Genomic DNA, 14,568 nt, shown 5'->3' with positions numbered 1-14,568 from the left:
TATTTAAGCCATCTAGCCTGCAGTATTTTGTTACAGCAGCCCTAGCAAGCAAATAGAAATGTCCTCCCAAATATATCCAAATCAGAAAGCTGTAAACAAAGGTTCTTGAGATGCTGTCTAGTCTAGCCATCATCCTTCAGGCAAATCCATCTCTACATCTTCCAGTTGAGGGATAAAAAGAGTGTCTGGGAAGACCACCTAATATCCACAGGAGATGACTGAGTTGTTGGAGACAGCATATTGAGAATAGAATTCTGAAATCTAAATTCTGAACTCTTTACATCACAAAACCCATAACCAGTTTTGGACATCTATTTCAAAACAGTAGTCTTAAAATTAAGGTGAAAAAATTTGGAAGCCTTTGCTACAGAACACACTCTGCATTAAACATTATTTGCATTTAATTGATAAACATACATGAAAAGCTAGAAATCTCAACCATTGCTTCTTTAACTCAGAATTCAGATAAGGTAATGGAAAACAGTTTCACATTTAAAAACTAAAAATTAGAACTTAAAATGGCTTTGCTTCAAACTTAACATGCAAGCTTCCTTGTCTCTTGTTCATCTCTATATAAAAATATAAATAGAATTGTTTCCCAATAAAATTCCTTTACCAAAATTTACCAAGAAGTCTTGGAAAAAAGCCTAGTATAGCACATGCTAATTGTAGACGGTGTTGATTTTTCTTCCACATATTACAAAAATAAATTTAGCAAAAAGATTTATACTCTCCGCTTAGGAACGTTCCTGCATGTCTTTTTGCACTGTTTCTAATTACCAGGTTATTTTGAATGTGTGTAAAGCAGAAGAGTTTGCCTAAAGGCTCGGCTTGACATCCCCAGAACAATATCCCCCTTATTGCCCATATCCATGACCCCTTCTCACTCTTCATTCTCGTTGACCTCTCTTGACCGCCCATTCATTCCTGAACCTCTCTTCTTTCATGTCACAGACACCACCCTTCCCTGCTTCTTTCTCTGATGCTTCTCAGTTTGACAAGCTTCCAGTTGTTACTTATCCTAACAAATGCTTTGTACAAGGCTCCTCCTGATTTCTTTGCCCTTTTCTTTCTCCTATTCAGTCTCCAAATGAAATGCATCCAACTCATGGCTTCAGTTACTGACTACTACGCTCTTAGAATTCAAGCCTGAAGCCCTCTCCTAGACCCAGGCCTAAAACCCAGATGACCTTGATATCAGTCACGTCACCTTGAGTGTTCTCAAACTGTTTAAAAACTGAATTCCTCTTCTTCCCACATAAGCCCATCCTGCCCCTCAAGCCTGGTTTCCCTTTCCAGGTACCCTGATGGATTCACGGTCAGTCTTCCTCATATGGCTACTTTGCTTATATAGTGGCTCCTTTTGTGGGATAACAGCAGAGTTCAGCAGTTGTGACAGAGACTGTAGGGTCCACAAAGCCAAAATATTTACTAAATAGCTCTTTGCAGAACATGTTTCCCAACCACCTCTCTAGCAGATAGCTCTATCCTAGTACTTACAGAGTTGTTTTTAAGCTGTTTGCACATCTTGTCCTCCATTAGACTCTGGGCTTCTTTAGAATAGGGTCATGTCCTACTCATTGTTGGTTTTTTAAATCTCTATTCCTAGCACAAAACCTGGTACACAGTATTTAGTCAATAAATATTGGTAAACTGTTCAGAATTCCCTTCAGGAAATTTTGGAGTCATTTTTTTACTCTTCTTGCTTCATCCGCTAGATCCGATCTGCAACCCTACTCCCACCAAAACAATTCTCAGTTGCATTAAATTGGTCACAAAAATGGCTGAGATAATTTCCTCTCTCTCTTCCCATGCCCTTGGTTAGTCTCCTCCAATACTGACTCTGGGTTTGACCACGTTACTTGCTTTGGCCATTAGGATAATAGCAAACACGATGCAAGTAGACACTTAAAGAATCCTTGGTCACTGGCGCTTGCCCTTTCTTGCTGCACTTGGAATCCTGATGCCACTAGATGAAGGAGACAGGCTAGTCTGCTGGATGATGAAAAACACATGGCCCTGGGGGCTGGCCCAGTGGCACAGCGGTTAAGTTTATATGTTCTGCTTTGGCGGCCCAGGGCTTGCCGGTTGGGATCCCAGGTGCGGACATGGCACCTCTTGGAAAGCCATGCTGTGGTAGGCGTCCCACATATAAAAAGTAGAGGAAGATGGGCATGGATGTTAGCTCAGGGCTAATCCTCCTCAAAAAAAAAACACATGGCCCTGACAATCCCTTATTCCAGCCAAGAGCCAGATACGTGAGCAAGGCCATCCAATGAGAGCTTGTTGCAGATACATGAGGAAACTGCATGAATGAGCCCAGCCAAGAGCAGCAAAAGAACCACCCAGATGAGCCTAGCCCAAATTGCTGACCCACAAAATCATGAGCAATAAACAATTTTGTTTTAAGCCAATATGTATTCTTTGGTTGGGGGGGGGGTGGTTGTTATACAGCATAAACTAACTGCTACATTTGTCTTCTTCATTTTAAATGTCTGTAAGGTTTGTACCTTACAATTTAGCCCAAAAACACCAAAGCAGTGTCCATTAGCATTTTATTCTCTATTCTCATGCTTTATACTAAGATAACACTCCAGCCTGTCTTCTTGCTCCTAGTTTCCATTCAGATATGTAAAACACTTCTGCCAAATTAATCTTCCTAAAAGTTTTCTTTCACCATATCACTGATAAGGGCTCAGTACTAGGTTGACATAAGGGAAGCCATATTGTAGAAAAGAAACCATACTGTAACTTTGAATGAGCTCTGATTAACTAGCATGGACATGCTCTGTAGATTTTATGGCCCTTCCCAGCTGCTTTAAGTTGATAACTTTGCTTTTTTGAGTTCCTGAGGATTATGATGACCCCTGGGGCAGAAAGCCTATGCTGATAACCATCATCAATGACAACTGAAAGATCAGGGTATAGATCATAGGCCTTGCTCCGTCTTCTGATGCATATCCAGTAAAACAAAAGACTATCAGGAACTAAGACCAGATGTCTACCCCCACCCGGAGACCAGCTGCCTCCCTTACCTGGAGACCAGCCTCTAGTACAACTGGCCTGTAGTCTTTGTAAGATGGTTCTTTTGGACATTAATCGGCCATCATCTCCCTTGCTAGCAAGCTGTAATAAATCCCTTTCTCTCCTAACACCTTGCCTCTTGACTATTGGCATGTCTTGTTGCAAGGGGGGCAGACAACACCCCTTGGGTGGTAATATCACCTTTCATCATATGGATGATACATGAGAACACCTTATTTCCTAAATATAGTCTATTTTATATCCTAAATATCTATTTTACATCCAAAATATCCATTTTGATCCTAACACCATTATAAGATAAGCTCCATGAGAAATGAATCATACAATCATAAAGCATAAAAAAACCCTATAGATAAAATAATCTTATAACTTCCTCTTACATAGGAAGAAATCGTCTATCCTATGCCTATCCCACCATTGTATTTTGGAAGCATAGGTTTCATGGGTTCACAGCTGGAGAGGAATTTTGCCTCAGGATGAATCATACGTAGAGTCTCACCCAGATCTGATTCAGATGATATTTAAATGAGACTTTGGGCCTTAGATTTTGGAGTTGATGCTGGAATGAGTTAAGACTTTTGGGACGGTTGGGATGGAATGAATGTATTTTGCATGCAAGAAAGACATGAATGTGGGTGGCCAGTGGTGGAATCTTGTAAACTGTATGAAATGTTTGTGTCCCCCCAAATACATATGTTGAAACCTTGTGATATTGTAACTTATAAGAAATATATATTTGGTCATTCAGACGACCAAAATATATGTCTTACATATATTTGGTCTACGTCCAAGATTCCTGGTTCACAGCTCCCAAAACTCTTGGAATTTCCTGAGTGATAAGAGCAATGGAAGTAACTTTTGTTATAATATTTGGTCTCTCGTCTTCAGTGCCTGTAAACACTTCAGATTCATGAAGGTGAACTGGGTGTCTTGTTACAACTGGGTTTATTTTAATGAGGTGGCTTTTGGAAAGCACCTAAGGAGGGAGCTGGTTGCCAGGGGAACCAACCATGAATAGAGGGTTGGAAATTTCAGCCCCATACTTTGATTTCCTGAGGGGGGCTAGGGCAGGTGATTGAAGATTAAATCAATCACTAATGGCCAATGTGTTAACCAATTATGCCTATGTAATAAAGACTCCATAAAAACCCAAAATGTGGGGCCGGCCTGGTGGCACAGCAGTTAAGTGCGCACATTTCGCTTCGGTGGCCCAGGGTTCCCGGGTTCGGATCCCAGGTGCAGACATGGCACCGCTTGGCACGCCACGCCATGGTAGGCATCCCACATATAAAGTAGAGGAAGATGGGCATGGATGTGAGCTCAGGGCCAGTCTTCCTCAGCAAAAAGAGGAGGATTGGCAGCGGTTAGCTCAAGGCTAATCTTCCTCAAAAAATAAATAAATAAATAAACAAATGTAAAATGGGTGGGTTTGGAGAGCTTTCGGGTCAGGGAACCAGAAGGCTTCCAAGTGCCACCATGCTGGGCCCCAAACTCCACAAGGACAGAAGCTCCTTTGTTCAGGACCTCACCCTATGTATCTCTTCTTCAGGCTATTGATTCATATCCTTTGTAATAAATCAGTAATCTGGTGAGCAAACGAGTTTCCTGAGTTCCGTGAGCCACTCTAGCAAATAATCAAACCCAACGAGGGGGTCGTGGGAATCTCTGATTTATAGCCGATTGGTCAGAAGTACAGATAACAACCTGGGCTTGTGATTGGCGTCTGAAGTGGAGGGCGGTCTTGGGGGACTGACCCTCAACCTGTGGAGTCTGATGCTATTTCTGGGTAGACAGTGTCAGAATTGAGTTGAATTGTAGGACTCCCAGCTGGTGTCAGAGAATTGCTTGATGTGGTGTGGGGAACCCCCCAAACACACACACACCTTCACACATTGAAATTGGTGATCGGGGGCCAGCCCCTTGGCTGAGTGGTTAAATTCACATGCTCTGCTTCGGGGGTCCGGGATTTCACTGGCTCGGATCCTGGGCACGGACCTAGCACCATTCATCAAGCCATGCTGAGGCAGCATCCCTCACAGCAGAACTAGAAGGACCTACAACTAGAATACTAGAATATACAGCTATGTACTGGGTGCTTTGTGGAGAAGAGGCAAAAAAAAAAAAAAAAAGATTGGCAACAGATGTTAGCTCAGGGCCGATCTTTAAAAAGAAGTAAAAGAAAAAGAAAGAAATTGGTGATGAGAACCCATTAGACCCTAATCTCCAATGTCACAATATTTAGAGGTGGGATATTTGGGATGTAATTAGGATTAGGTAAGGTAATAAGGATGGGGCCCTAATGATAGGATAGCATCCTTATAAAAAGAGAGACCAGAGTGTGTGCATGTTCATGTTCTCTCTCTATACACATATACGTGATATATATGTCACACTCTCTCTTTCCCTCTGCCATGTGAAGACAAGCCAGAAGGCAGCCATCTAAAGCCAGGAAGAGAGCTCTCCCCAGAACCTGAGCATAGTGGTGCCCTAATCTTGGACTTTCCAGCCTCCAGAACTGTGAGAAAATCAATTTCTGTTGTTCAAGCCGCCCAGACTGGTGTTTTGTTATGGCAGCTTGAGCAGACTAAGAGGATTGGTCAACATCCACAAGGCAAGAAGCACTTGCATCTCCACCAACCAAAGTTAATTTTTGTTTCTATGGACAAGAATCACTTGCATTGCTATCAGTTGTCTACAACTTACAGAGTTATAAAATAGCTCAAAGATGATAAAAGGCACAAGTGACACAGAAGACTGCACTAGACAGGACACCTAGCAATCTTTTTCTGCCAATTTCGAAATCTATCCTAAGTTTCCCTGCCATATCTAAACAACCAACTGTAAGCTAACTGCCCTCACCCCTCTGCTCTGAAGTCACCCCACAGGACAGCTGCCATCACCTCTTTTGATTAAGTCTCCTTTATTCAAGACTTAAAGACTTGGGCTTTTTTGCTTTGGTTTTTCTTCTGTTATTACAAGTGCAACCTACAGTCCCCAAGCCCATACCAGCAAAGGAACATTCAAGAGTCAGAGTCACAGTGATGTCATCATAGCACCCATCTTGGCCTCTAGTCCTCATGAGCAAATTCTGGAACACTCAGGCCCCTCCCACCTTGTTAAAGGGACTCCAGCTGCAGTGTCGCATAAGCTCTGCAAAGGAGGACTGCTCTCCTCACGGCCAAATTTAGGCTTCAGATCCTTTCTAGCTTTTACCTTGCAGCTCCTTGTATGTCACTACTGCTGTGACACCTTCTTGAAGTCATCCATGTTGTCACGTGAAGCTGCTTATTCTGCTCTACCAGTCACCTCACTGACAAACGAGGAAGGAAAGAATGAAAATGAAAAGAGCTATCATTTATTGAGATCCTATTTTGTGCCAAGTCTTTGGGTACTTTTCACTCCTATTTTTAAACTCATATCATTTTTGTTTCTGCTTTGGCAGTTAAAAGTAAATTATATCTCTCCTAAAAGACTCTCTAAATCATAAGACCATTCTTCTATATGCCCCAACCAATCATTTAATAAAATTAATTTCACAATTAATAAAATTATTAATTTCTTAAGAGCATTCAAATCTAAATTTTCCTGGTTATCCAAAGAATGTTCTTTATGGTTGGTTTATCAAAACCAGGATCCAACCCAGGACAGGGCAACTGCTTGTTGTGTTTCTTTAAGTCACTTTTCATCTTGAAAAATCTCCCTTCTTCATTGAGTAACTTGTTGAAGAGACAGGGCTCGTTGTCCTGTAAACTGTCATACTTTCTGGATTTCCCTATTTCCTTCCTCAGGGTATTTGTTTAATTTGTGTGTCTATCTCCTATCTTTCCTGGAAACTGGAATAGCTAAAGTCTTGATTCAAGTTAAACATTTTGGGCCAGATGGAATATATCATCAGAGGACATCTGATATCTGCTTGCCTAGTCATTAGTGATGCTAAAACCAACTGATTTTTCAGCCCTCCAATGAGGCCACCAGCAGTTTATGAAACACTGGGCTAAATGATGCCTTAAGTACATTTTGATGAGATAACCTGCGGTCTCGACCACCACACGCAACATTATTGCAGTGAGAAAACACTTCAGAATCCTTAGCAATCCATCGACAAACTAACATTTTGGAATACTTCCTTTTGAAAACAAACTGCCTATAGTGAATTTTAATTAAAAATGGACCTTCAACTCACAGGGCTTGCTTTTTCTTCTCCAGGCCAGTGATGTTCACTGCCAACAGCAAGTCTTCTCCACGGCACTGCCCAGCGTGAAGACTCAGTGACCAGCTCAGGTCTCTGATGCACATTCCCCCACTTCCTCCACCTTTCCTCTCACAACCAGCTTCCCAGCTTTTCTTCATCTTTGTGGTTCTTCTCTGAAGCCTTCATGTTTTATTTCCCCCAAGGAACCCTAAAATGAGCACAACATTCCCAGAAAATACTGTGAGACTCAAACCCTTTATTGCATCTCAAGTTCGAGGATCTTAGGAACTAGCAATTGTGAAATGGATTTGCAAGTTTGAATCAAGAAATTTAAATTCATAATAACATTTACCCGAAGGACATATGAAAAGTTGGCTTTTAAGTGCTATCTTGAGTAGTTCTCAATCTTCAGCAATTATTGTTCAGGAAATCAATAATGATAATATGATGCTGAGAAAAGTCACGGTAACCACCATTACAGTAATGCTCCATATAATGAGCTGCTTGAACCAGACATCGAGTGTGATTTAAGAAAGTCTTCCTGAAACCCAGCAGACCTGCAAATCTGCCTCCAACCCACCTTCCAGGGAAAAGAAATAACCTTTGGAAATCAAGTTGAGAAACTTAGCCAAACATACTAATCATATGTTCATTAAAAGTACAAAGCAGTGGGGCTGGCCGGTGGCATAGCGGTTATGTTCACTCGCTCCACTTCGGAGGCCTGCGGTTCACCAGTCCAGATCCCAGGTGTGGGCCTGCACACTGCTTGTCAAGCCATGCTGTGGCAGGCGTCCCACGTATAAAACAGAGGAAGATGGGCACGGACGTTAGCTCAGGGCCAATCTTCCTCAGCAAAAATGGTGGCAGATGTTAGCTCAGGGTTAATCTTCCTCAAAAAAAAAATACTACAAAGCAGGGGATATAGAGATGGGGCAAATATATAAAGTCTTGGCCATGGGAAGAGGGATTACTGGAAGTAGTTAATTTGAATAAAAACTGGTTTAAATCCACTGAAGTCATTGTTCCCAAAATAAAGCAGAGAAGATGAGACTATAAATCTCCAACAACTAAGGAAAGTTTGAGTTGTTCTCACCTAGAATGAGGCATTCCCGGTCCCTTACAAAGGCAGATCTATGCTGGTGATCCACATCAACATATTTACTTATATTTGAAGGTCCTTCTTGGGCTGTAAATTCACTTTATGAACTTATAGGGCACGTCAACAGGTAATATGATGGGAAGGCAGATTTCATCTTAGTGTCAGGAAGAATTTTTTTATTGTGGTAAAATATATATAATATAAATTTGTCATTTAGACCATTTTTAAGTGTACGGTTGTGGCATTAAGTACATTCGTATTGTTGTACAATCATCCATCTCCAGAACTTTTTGATCATCCCATACCGAAACTCAGAAACACGCTAAACAATAAATCCTCAGCCCTCCCTCTCCGCCAGCCCTGCTAACCACCACACTACTTTCTGTCTCTAGGATTTTGACTTCTACTCATAAAGGTACCTCAGATAAGTGGATCATACAATATGTGTCCTTTCGCATCTGGCTTATTTCCCTTAGCATAATGTCTTCAAGTTCATCTATGCTGTAGCACATATCATAATTTCATTCTGCTTTAAGGCTAAATAATATTTCATTGTATGCGTGTATACTGTATTTTGTTTATCCATGCATCCATAGCTGCACATTGGGTTGCTTCCATCTTTCGACTGTTGTGAAGAAGGCTGCTATGAACATGGATGTACAAAAATCTGTTTGAGTTTCTGCTTTCAACTGTTTGGGGTTTATATCCAGAAGTGGAGTTGCTGAATCATACACTAATTTTTTGTTTAGTCTTTGAGGAACTGCCATACTGTTTTCCACAGATACTACACTATTCTACATTCTCACCAGCAAGGTACAAGGGTTCCAGTTTCTCCACATCCTTGCCAACATTTTTTGGGTTTTCTGCTTTTTGATAATAGCCACCCTAACGTGTGTGAAGGAAGAATTTTTAATAACTAGACCTGCACCACAGTGGGATGAGCTGTCCCAGAAGGTAGGGGCTGATGCATGTGCTCTACCAAAGAATGGATAGACTGACATGTTCAGTCATGCAAGTTGTGCACTGTCCAAGTGTGTCTGGTCACAGGGTGGATAGAGGCTGAAATCTAGCACTTTTCAAACTCCAAAGTGTGAAGTGTGGTGTAGAACTGCCTTTTCTGGGAAGTAGCTACAACTTTTTCTTCTCTGAAAATATTGTCAGCTTGCCAAGCCATGTGCTTGAAAAGCCATCTTTTTTATTTAAAGCAAACTAAGGCACTTATAAAAGCTATTGGTTGGGACCAGCCCTGTGGCCCAGTGGTTATGTTCGCGCATTCTGCTTCGGCCGCCCAGGGTTTCACTGGTTCGGATCCTGGGCGTGGACATGGCACTGCTCATCAAGCCATGCTGAGGTGGTGTCCCATGTAGCACAACCAGAGAACCTACAACTAGAATATACAACTATGTACTGCAGGGCTTTGGGGAGAAGAAGAAGAAGACTGGCAACAGATGTTAGCCCAGGTGTCAATCTTTAAGGAAAAAAAATGCTACTGGTTATCTTAGCTGGCTGACTGTCCAACATGGGGAAGCTGCAGATAGAATAAGTTAACGCACAGGGTAATACCTAGTCCAATTGGACTAAATGACTATGAAGGCCCGTTTCAATGGCAACATTCTGTGGATCTCTTTGATGGTTTTACAAAATGCCCCTCAAATTCTTTGACACTCTCTGCATTGCCAGGTGGCGTCTCTCTGCCCTCACCTTGAATCTGGGATCTGCGACTGCTTGACTAGTAGAATTCTGCAAAAGTGACACTGCACCAATTTCCAGGCCCAGATCTTAAGAAACTGGCAACTTCCACTTCCTGTTTCTTGGGACACTCCTTCTTGGAACCCAGCCACCACCCTATGAGGAAGCCTAAACTACTTTGTGGAGAGACACATATGGAGAAAATCCAACACTCATCACCAAGTGAGTGAACTATCTTGGCAGCGGAGACTCCTGCTCCAGCGAAGATGAGCTGTCCTAGCCAAGGCCGGCCCAAATCGCAGCTTGATGAGTAAAGTAAACAATTGTTGTTGTTTTAAGCCGCTGTGGTCTTAGGGTGATTTTCTTTAGCGGCAATAGATAACCAGAACCGTCTAATATAATGTTACCAGTGCTTCAAACTCTCCTTTCCACAATATGCCCCACACCAGCAGGGCACTGAAGGACCCCAATGCCGGGCCTTCTCTAAGGAGCCCTCAATTTTTCCTCACATGTCACAGGCAATGGCCTTCGTACTTCATCTCCTCTCCCACTCCCCAATTAGGATAAAAATCTCTATCATATAAAGATGCTAAGACCCAGCCTCTGCACCCTCACTGTTTGGACTTCTTGGGGAATCATAAGTTTCTCTGAGCCACACTCTGGACCCTTCCACCCACTCTCCAGGGGCTCCTGATTTGTGCTGGGCTAGCGGCGTGTAGCTTTGGTGTGCTGGCTTCAAGGGCCAAGATAGGAGCGCAGCGTACTTGATCCAGTAATTTGCTGACCACGATGGCTCTTGAACTTGCTATAAGCTTAAGAGGGAGCATACAAGCTAGGCAAAGGGGTCAGAGAAAGCAGAGGAGAAACCATGCTCGGACCCTGCCTCTGTCTGCAGTCGCTCCATCACAGATCAAATCTGCCTGCACTTACTGGGAAGGAAATGGGTTTCTCCGCAAGGCCTTCCTCAGGTCTGAGTCTCGGTCTGTCAAACTGCCCTCCTCCTTCCATTACCGCCCCCACCCCCCACACCTTCATTTCGGGAACGAAATAGTTAAGACTCCTGCCCTTCAGGGCCTGGGAGGGGGCGGCAGCTCTGCGCTTTCTAGAGGCTGCCTCCTAGGAGGGCTGGAAGGTTAGGACGTCCTTGCAGTCCTAGAGTGAAGTAGAGGGTCTGGGAGCTTAGGGAGGAGAAGGGGAGGACAGACGGGAGGCGTGTTCCCCCGGAGTTTTCTTTTTCTTGAGAGCTCGCGCGCGCGGGCGGGCGCGTACAGTCATCTCTGGTCTGGCGATTGTGGACAGGAGGTGGAGAGGCTCCATCCCACCCGGTGGCCGGACGCTGGAGGCTCGGGGAGACCTCCCGGGAGAAGCCGTGCCCAGGAAGTTTTCCCAAGCGGAGGCAGCTGTGCAGCCGGGGCCGCCGCCTAACCGGAGCCCGGGACACGCGCCACCCACCCTCGCCGGCTCCGCTTCCTCTCGCCCCGGCGCCGCGCGCGGACCGAGCAGCTGTCTGCGCCCGCCCAGCTCCACGGTCGGTGCAACTCTTTCCTCTCGGGGACCCGAGCGGGGGTGGGAGAGACGCCGCCTGGGCCCCTCGGTTGGGAGGAACGGCGAGCCGGAAGCGTTCTCGCCCAGCGCCCTGCGTCTTAGGGACCCTCCGCACAGGAGCTGGCACCCACCTGCCCAAGGGCGCGTGGCGCGGCGGGCGCCTTCCTGGGAGGGGTGCGCTCGGGAAATATTTGGGATTTGGGGAACTGATCAAAAACCCCTCAGCTTCCCCAGGCGGGATTCGGATTTTTAGTTCGAGGAAAACCAACAGTTCTCCCTGGGTCTCCCTTTTTCCCAAGGCATGAACGAACTTTGTGGAACATCACGCCCTCATCGCTGGCTCCAAAGCCTGCTTGTGAAGTTTGTCCCGCAGCTTTTGCTTACTTACCCGCTTTTCCTCCCCGCACACCTCGGGTATGCCAAGGGTAGCCAAGGGCACTCGGTGTGAGGGACCGATGTGTTTTGGAAAACCCCCAGCGCAGCTAGTTTGGAAACCTGCCTGTGGAGGTCTGGGCGTTTGTTCTGGGCTCTCCTTTAAAGGACACTTGTTGCCTTTCACGTGCGGAAAACAAGGACTGTTTCTAGATAATCAGCCTCTGTTTACACCATCCTAATGGCGTTCAGGGATGGAGTTGGCGGTGGAGGGGGTGGGGTGGGAGGCATAGTAAACTCAGGCGTTGTCAGTAAGGAGAGCTGCTAATTTCTTACCCAGCAAGCAAAACCCGTGGAAAACTTGTAAAAAAGTTCCTGGTTTATTTGTGTGTGTGTTTGTGTGTGTGTGTTTTCTCCTTTTGTAGATGTGTATGGCTTTTCCACCTTCCCACTCCCTCTGTTTTAAGTGTTAACTAATTGAGAAACACCATCTCATGTAAATTACCTGCTCTAAACTCAAGCCATTTCGGTAAGGTTGGAATTTCCAAATTACTAATTACGGGTGAACTTTGATCCTGAGAGTCCAAGATGTCAGATGGTTAAAGTGTAAGCATAAGGGTTCAGTCCTCTTCCTTAATCGTAGCTTTTGAACTCTAGCAAATTCTTAGACCCCCAGACGTGAAGAATGCTGAATCTATAAACCGTGTCCTTCGGGTCTGAACCTGAGATGCTTCACTAGAGTTAGACTGATTATGACTGATGATTCAGAGCACAACATGGCTTAGATCCATGGAAATAAGCTACAGACGCATCCCTGGAGGAACGTGCAGTTGAGACGGTTCTTTTGTTTGGTTCTGTACTTTTCACCCAGTGATGTGGTATCCACATGCTTTTGCCAAGTATCCGTTAGCTCTGCAGTGTAATGCGTGTAGAGAGCTGACGGAGATGTCATCAGAAGTGATTTCTGTGGTGGTGTCATTGTTGGAGGAGGGAGGAAAGTGGTTTCAATGGTAGCTAGCTCACACTTTGATAAGAACCCACAGCCTTGGCCGCCTTAGCTCCTGCGGTTATCAGTGGACCAGGCAAACAACAGGCAAATGTGCAAACACCAGTGGAACTTTTCATGAGTGGCATAATACCCATGTTAGCCAGGTCAGTTTACTAGCTATCCTCCTAGCGGATTCTAGTGGGCAAAGAGCCATTCCATTTCTGGGATGGGCCTTCCCCCTATCTTATTTATAAGAAAACTACTGCTGAAGGGTCTGCTTCGAATGGGAAACTGGGAGGCTTTCAACACAAGAAATTGAAGGATTTCTTTTCTCCCGTATCTATGATCTAAAGAGAAGGGTGGCAAAATGCTTTCTTCTTAGAGTCCTGGTCTCCACTGTGGAATGGAAATAGTGGCGTTTTGTAGATCTGTCAATATTTGGTCAGATACTCACTCTAAACTGTAAGAAGCAGGAAAAAACTGCCAACTACTTATCATTAAGTCTGGACAGAACTGACAGGTATGTAGTATGCCCCTAGCATAGAAAAATTGATATTTTTATCATTTAATTAAAGTGAGTTAAGTCCTATAAGCAAAGTAAAGTGGGGCATTATATCTGCCCTGCCACTTCTTGGCCGTGAAAACTTGACTAACTTCTTTAAGACTCAGTTTCCTTATGAGTAGAATGGGAATATTGCCCCTGCCTAATTAGAGTTGTAAAGCTCAAGTCAGACCACAAATACAGATATAATAGGTTACTACTATACATAAAATATTATTATTTCCGGTTCCTGGGACAAATCTCTGAGGAAGGCAAAAGCATGTGGTATTTGTACCTTATATTTCCTTTAGACCTTCTAGGCAACTTGAATAAATCTTGTTTCATCCACATTTTGACTAACCCTAAGCTTTATTGATTTCCCAAGGTAACTGTCAAAAGTCCAAAAAGTTGTTAACACCAACCACAAATAGAGTCAGTAAAAGGACACGATTTTTAAAAATTAAATTGCGACCTGGGTGTATACGTTGTAGACACACAGCACTGCAGAAATGAGCTTGTGCCTTTCATTTAAAGATTCATAAAAACTCACAGAAAAGAAAATAGACAAAATATCAAAATGGGAGGAGCCATTTTTATTTACCTTTGATTATTGTGTTGCCACCAACCTCACCCATTTTCCCAACCTCTTTTCTTTAAGGATTAAAGTAGAAACCTAGACTTCTTGGGCAAGAAAGACCACTTGCTCTCTGCAAGTGACTAAAACAAAAACAAGCAAAACATCTAAATTGTCTTTTGAAAATATCTAACCACCCTCCTGAGTCTATTGCTCCATCAAACCTCTGGAGATATCATTAAAACATTTTAAGTGCTAGCAAAGTCTGAGAATGAGAGGCAGTGTGGTCTAGTGGTTAGGAGCTCAGGCTGGGAGGCAGACTAACCTGCCTCTGAATCACCAGCATTGCTACGCCACCTGTGGCCTTGACAAGCTACTTGAGCTTCCTGAGCCTGTGTGTCCCTATGTTTATACTGGAACTGTGTATCTGCTTTGCAGGTACGTGCATATCATGGTATGGATTAGATGGCATCATGCATGTGAAGTGCTCGGCACAGTGACTGGTCTTACTAACTGTAGCTAT

General features: G+C 43.9%; 1 protein-coding gene and 1 long non-coding RNA gene across 6 annotated transcripts in view; one reads left to right on the top strand and one right to left on the bottom strand.

Annotated features, from left to right (window-relative positions):
• Positions 1-12,157, bottom strand: part of LOC138923295 (uncharacterized) — a 70,805-nt gene extending 58,648 nt beyond the window's left edge. For 2 of the 3 annotated variants that reach the window (XR_011436752.1, XR_011436753.1), the window contains exons 1-2: positions 11,959-12,115; positions 7,229-7,445 (exon numbers count right to left, since the gene is read on the bottom strand). This is a non-coding gene — a long non-coding RNA (uncharacterized lncRNA). Of the gene's footprint in view, positions 1-7,228; positions 7,446-11,958 lie in introns of all 3 variants that reach the window. The other variant, XR_011436751.1, reaches the window with a different exon arrangement.
• Positions 1-14,568, top strand: part of EDNRA (endothelin receptor type A) — a 104,473-nt gene that overhangs the window by 39,724 nt on the left and 50,181 nt on the right. For 2 of the 3 annotated variants that reach the window (XM_070245848.1, XM_070245843.1), the window contains exon 4: positions 10,017-11,553. The gene's annotated coding sequence lies outside the window, so the exon portion shown is untranslated. Of the gene's footprint in view, positions 1-10,016; positions 11,554-14,568 lie in introns of those variants that run through there. The other variant, NM_001159691.1, reaches the window with a different exon arrangement.

This window comes from Equus caballus, chromosome 2 (genome assembly GCF_041296265.1).
Source record: "Equus caballus isolate H_3958 breed thoroughbred chromosome 2, TB-T2T, whole genome shotgun sequence".
Taxonomy (NCBI): Eukaryota; Metazoa; Chordata; class Mammalia; order Perissodactyla; family Equidae; genus Equus; species Equus caballus.
This window is presented reverse-complemented; position numbering and strand designations above follow the sequence as displayed.